Consider the following 6,765-nt stretch of genomic DNA (forward strand, 5'->3'; position numbering starts at 1 on the left):
GCTAACTCCGGAGCCTAACCCTGCCCCCACCTCTTATGGCCCAAAATAACCTCGCCACTCAGTGACCACAGAGGCAGTAACTCAGTTCCTTTTAGTCAGGGTGGGAAAGCACAGCAAGTGTAAATAAGTACCAGTTGCATAGCAGGCCTGAGTGATAGCAGGCCTGAGTGAACACAAGTTGAAACCAAAAGTCAAAGAGAAAGCTACAAAAAAAAGTTTCCATTTCAAGTCAATATGTTTTGGATAAAAAGGAGACATCATGGAAGACGGGCAGAAAACAATATTAGAAGCTGGTAGTCGAGGCGGTGAAATAGGGCAGAAGGGCTAGCAAGAGGAGTGAATAGGTTGCATGTAGATAATGGTAAGAAAGCAGTATTATTTCAATAAATGCATCTAATCTAGACTATGGAAGAGTCAAACCCTCACTGGGAAAAGTTGTCTTTCTGATAATGCAAAGTACGTCTGTTTGTCAGATTGTCTCTCTCGTAAGAGTTAATACGTACGAGAGCAATCTTTCCTAACTCTCTTTGTTCCACAGATACCTTACTTTTGAACTAAACTAGTAAGGTCTTAAAAAAAATAATAATCTGAGGTCTCTTTTTCCAGATATATAACCCGATCACACTGTGCCACTGGTTAGACTACTTCTACAAAACTTGGAGTACGCCATTTGCCAATGTTAGCATTATAAATGATAGGAAAACTTAAGAGTTCACTTGTAATGTTTCACCAGATTCTATAACAACCCATAAATTACACACCTGCTTGACCACACACCATGGATGTTACCTGATGTAAAATAGGAAAAAGACCTTTTGCTAGTACCCTTTTCTCTTAGAGTCAAAAGGATCATGCATGCAAAATTCAGCTTCAAAATATGAAAAAGGAAAATAGTTATTCAAAATTGGGTTGAATAGTTATCACACTGAACTACCCTGCTGTCAAATATCATGTTGTATTTATCCATAAGTATATTCACACTATCCAACCCGTGTATCATCCGGAATCTAGAAATATCACCATATGTAACCCAGCTATAGATGGTGGTCAAAAATAAAAATTAGTATCAGGGGCTCTTCTATTTAATACTGCCCAAATTATAAATATTTCTGTCCTTTGGCTAGGTAGCTGTTGAAGTTCCTAAACACTTGGCCTATTTGGATCAGAATAATTAGAAAATCACAAGTGGATTATATTTCTGATATGTACCTTATTTTTACTACACTGTAATTTTTCCTATATCTATATTGACCATACATCTTAATAATAGGTATTCCATTGAAATGGCAAAGTATAATTTCTCAGTCACATGGTTATTTACTGATGTTGAAAGTTTTTTCTTCCACCACTTAGAAAAGGGGAAAATAGTTACAGAAATTTACATGCTGTAGTGCAGGAAAGAATGTGAAAGTTTTGATCAAATCAAAGCCCTGTCAGTTATAAATATATAGCCTCAGGCAGATTTGAGATTCAGCCCTTATCTGCAAAATGACGATGGTCTGTTTAAGTAGGTACTATAAGGATTAAATACCATATGTAAAGCATATGGTAGACAATCAAATACACCTATTCCCCTTCTCTCCGACTACCCAGTTCCTTTTAAGACTGCTGCAGCAAGTTTGAAAACTTAGTTTTATGTTGCAATTAAACAGTTGTGTAAATATAGCCTGATAAATATTGTTCCGTACAAAAGAGAAAACTTATTCAAGGATGGTAAATGACAACTAAACTTTATATCACTCTATATGTGCAAGATACTTTATATACTATATATAATTATAATATATATAGATATACAGTTGACCCTTGAACAACAAAACATGGGTTTGAACTGCATGGGTCCACTTCTATGTGAATTTTTTTTTTCAATAAATACACAGTCAGTCCTCCATATCCCCCCATTTCACAACCACAGATTAAACCAACCGCGGATCAAAAAACAGTATTTTCGATCCACGGATTTTGGTAGCTACAGGGTGAGCAGGAGTGGGTAGGGAGTCCTGGAACCAATCCCCTGTGGATACTGAGGGAGAATTGTAGTTAAGTTTTGGGGGAGTCAAAAGTTATATGCAGATTTTTTACTGGGGCTAGGGGAAAGGAGAGGGGTCAGGGCTCCTAAAACCACTTGTTCAAGGGTCAACCATAATTTCATTTAATTGTCATGTTTTTCCAGGTACTAGTCTAATTCTACAGATAAGAAACAAACTCAGAGATGCTCGGTCACAGATTGAAAGTGACGATGCCAAGACTCTAATGCAGGGCTGCCATCCCCCCACACGCTTTCTACCTATTCCTTTCCCTCTCCCAGAAAATGGTAGCAAGAGCTCCTTGCTTCAACATTTTAATGTAATCTCACCTCACTTTATAAATTTCATAAATTCAGCTGGTATATTACAGAAGTCAATAGTGAAAAATTGTCATCTCAATTAACTGCTAGGTAACAGAACCTATATAATATCTGGCTTTGTTTTATATATTAGATCCTATTTGGTTCAGCTCCTGACATCGATCTACTGACCTAAGGCATTTTAAAAGCTCTCTACTTCCTTTCAGGTGCCATGTGTATGAAAGATGGGAAATAGAACAAGAGCAGCAGCCTGGGAGATCTCGTAAAAAAGAGAGGGCTTAAAGGAACTGGATCAAATAAATGGAGCTAAGCAAAGATGGAGCGTTCTGTACAAAAGGGGAAAGATTGGTCACCAAGTTCCAAAATGAGGCAAATGAAATTCCACTATGGAAAAATCAAGCGCATAATGCATTTAAATGAAGTTTTCTTATGTAGGGAAAAACTAACATGTCAAAGGAAGTGGTTAGCCAACTTCAGTGTCAGTAGCTTGCAGTTATTACTCTGAACTAAGTTAATCTTAGGTCCTACAGTTTGTGTTAAAAGGCAAGAGAAGAATTACTTCCTGGCTCTTTTCCCTCCTGCACCCAAACGAAGCAACCTGTATTTGGAGGAAAATCCTTTCCCCAGATCAAACCCTTTCCCCGTGACAAGACCTGGGACAAGGTTTCCTGCACTCAGCCGTGCTTCCCTAGCTAGCTTACACTCCAGCTCTCCACAGATGCTCCCTCGGTCTTCATTCTTCATCCTGCAAAGCCCTCACCTCCTCCACACTTTCTGACTTCAGCAAGAATATAGGAACTGCCATGAATTCCTTCAACTTTCCAGACACCAAATCTACAAACGTGCTGTATCTGTACCCACCGTTGAGCCTTCCTCACTCCTAGCTAAGCTAATCCCTTCACCCGTGCACAGGGGTCTTGGGCCAGCAATTCCTTCACATACTCATATCATCATCATCCTCGCTCTACTGGCTCCTTTCCATCAGCATTCAGATGTATAGATGTATTTCATCTCACCATCTTTTACAGTTAACTAAAAGTACCTCATGTCTGCCTCTAGCTACTGACCTTTCGCTTTCCTCCTCTTTACAGCCGCTCTAAAGTGTCACAGTTCTTCACCTACCTCTCACTTCTCAACCCACTTTAATCTACATTCTGCTCTCACTACAGAAATTCTCAGTAAAATCACTAATGGTTCTTACTTTACTAGTCGTCCTAGCAACATTAAATCCTCCTCTTCAAACCACTCTTCCTTTAACTGATGTGATACCTAGTTTTCCTAGTACTTCTCTGGCCACTCATTCTTATTTACAAGTTTCTTCTTCACTTACTATAGATTCTCAGAGTTTTGTCGCCAAAGCCCTCTTCTCATTCTGTACATTTCTTAGTCTCTCCCATTCGTTCCCCAGGCCAGCAATAGATTTGTGCACTTCATCTCCTGAACTCTCCCAAACTTTTACCTGTATATCCATTTACCAGCCTACTAGACATCGTCCATTGGATATTCCATAGGCAACTCAAACCCAACAAATCCTAAAGCTCAAATCATCTTCCACCATCAAACCTGCTCTAGCAATATTCCCTCCCTCAGAAAGTGCAGCACTGCCCCCACCATTCCCAGTTCTAGCCAAAAATCTAGGAGTCATCCTTGACTTGTCTGTCTTTCACACACTTCACATCTATCAATCACCTAATCGTGTTCATTCTACATCTTAAGTAGCCTTTAAATCCATGTATTTCTATCGCCAATGGCACCATTCGAGTCCAAACAACATCGTCTCTCATCTACACAGCCACAATAGCTTCTAAAGTAGTCTTCCAGTATTCACACATACTCTTCACCCCCTCGTCAATTTTATATTCTGCCAATATCTTTAATAAAGCTCTGCACAATCTCACGCCTTCCTGCTTCTCCTGCCTCTTTACAAGCTACGCCACTCTTGCACTAGTTTACTGAGCTCTAACTCTGTGGACCTTCTTTTAGTTCCTCCAACTCAACACATTCTTTTCTCCCTTTGAAGCCTTCCCACTTGATGTTCTCCCCTCCCCCTCCTCCAACTCTCCCACAATCTTCATGAGGGAAACTCCTGTGTAATCTCTTCTCAGGGAAATCTTCCCTGATGCCCCAGACTAGCTTGCTTTCTTTGTTAAACAATCCCCGGGCTGGCCCGGTGGCTCAGGTGGTTGGAGTGCCATGTTCCTAATGCCATGCTCCTAATGCCGTGCTGCCGTGGGCTACCGTGTGCTGCCATGAGTGGCCTATGGCCAGCGTGAGTGGCCGGCAGCCGGCAGAGCTGCTGTGAGCTGCTATAAGCAGCCAACCAACAACTGGCGACTGACTGCCTCAGCTGGGGGGGAGCGCAATGCTCATAATACCAGCAGGGGCCAGGGAGCTGTGTCCTACACAACTAGACTGAGAACAACGGCTTGAACCAGAGTGGGGGCGGGGGGAAGGGAGGTGGAAGAAAGGGAAAAAAAAAAAAGAACAATTCCCTAGAATCATGAATCCTTTCTGTGTACCCAAATCCTGTACAAGTTTTGATGTTGTGCACTAAACTGTAAAAACCCTGGAGGCCAGGCAACATGTCTGAATTTGTTCACCATTGAATCCCTGCTGCTTAAATATAGTGCCTGGCACATAGACACTGGTAATTTGTTGAATGAATAAATGCAAATATAGAAGCAATTTATATGTAAAAAAAAAAACACAAAACCCAGCCCATCATGGAGTAGATAAATGCTGTGCTTGCCTCATCCCGTGAACATACGGGATTACAATTAAGTTATAGAACAATTAATGTGGAGAACCATCTGAAGTCTAATTGAACAGAAGTTTTATAACAAAGGATATAAAAAAAAAGCCACATCAAGACTGGTAGGAGGGGCAGAGACGTGAAATAGGCTGGCCCCAAACCTCCCGTTAGGGCGAATCCCACTCCATGCAATAAGTAACCACCCCCCCACCCTACTCCCACCCACGCACAGCAGCCCATAAGCTGTGAACGTGACCAAAACCCCACAGCCAGTCAGTCTGAGGGTCAGTCCCATCCACTGACGTGCCAATAGTAAATCAAGGCTCAAATATAACAGGAGGGCACATACAATCCACAACCTGGTGGTTGAGAACCAGGAGGGATATCTTAGCCACAAAGGTTCCCCATGGAGTAGCAAGGGATGTCAGCCCCACACCAAGACCCCAACCCAGAGTTCTGGTGTCAGGAAGAGGAGCCTCTGCAACATCTGGCTGTGAAAAACAGTGGGGAATCCAACCATCCAGTGGGACGGAAGGCTATGGGAAACCTAGATGTCCTCTTAAAGGGCCCACGCACAGACTTCCTCACAGGCACTCACCCTGTAGTCCCACGGAGAGTCAGTGACTCAGGGGGCCTTGGAGACAAACGAGAGGCAGACTGAGGTGTGTGTCTTCGGGTGAGGGCTTGAAGATAGTCCCCATTTTCTCTGTGTGGGGGTCCTCCTCCCATGAAGCCAGCAGGCAGGTGCCATCTTTCCTGTGTTGAGGCCGCCCTCACAGGCCAAATCTGAATCTGATTGGCCTGGTGAGCTCCACTCACTCCACCTTGGGGACTCACTGAGACCCCCACCACACCAAACTCTGTATTGCACAAGGTTTTATCAGCAGCTGAACCTTACAGAAGCTGACAGGTAACAGCAGGTCTCGGTGTGTCCTGGCTTTTTATAGAGCTACACCAGACTCAGTACTGGTTGCAGCCATCCTCAGTTCGGAACATGGCCTCATGCACTTCCAGGTCCAGCACAGGCAGTGACCAACTGTAGATCACTGGGGACAGAGCCAGGAGTGCAGCTTCCAGGCTCTCGGCCTCACGTGGAAAGGTGCTGGCTCAGGTAGTAAATGGCCATCAACTGTGATTGGATGGCCATCAGCTGTGGCTAGTTGGCCGTCCGCTGTAACCAGTGAGCCATTGGCCACTAATATAACTGCCGTAGCTACGCGAACAGAAAATGGGGCTAGCAAGAGGATGGTGGCTGAGCTAGCAGGGCGGATTGCAGTTAACATGGTGGATTGCAGCTAGCAAGTGGGGTTGGTTGGTAGACAAGTGGATGGTAGGTTGCGGATCGTGTGGCTCCTGCCTCCTGTGTCTCAATCCAGCCGCCAGTGAGACTATAGTGGTATGACTCCCCTATCTAGGGCTCCGTGGGTGTTCCTTTTTGGCCTCCCCATATCCTGCTTTCTTATGTGGAGAGCAGGAGCTGAGACCCCGCATGAGTCCCTGCATGACAATCACTTTATAGCTCCTACCAGGTAGTCCTTGGCCAGTAACAGGCAGTGACTGACCTGAGCCTGCACCAGAGCCCCTCCCAACAGGCCCCAGAACTAACATACTTGGAGGTTAGCTTCAGACCACAGAAGAGCACTACGCAATTAGCCCCACAAGTGGC

The sequence above is a fragment of the Rhinolophus sinicus genome, linkage group LG03, assembly GCF_036562045.2.
Source record: "Rhinolophus sinicus isolate RSC01 linkage group LG03, ASM3656204v1, whole genome shotgun sequence".
Lineage (NCBI taxonomy): Eukaryota > Metazoa > Chordata > Mammalia > Chiroptera > Rhinolophidae > Rhinolophus > Rhinolophus sinicus.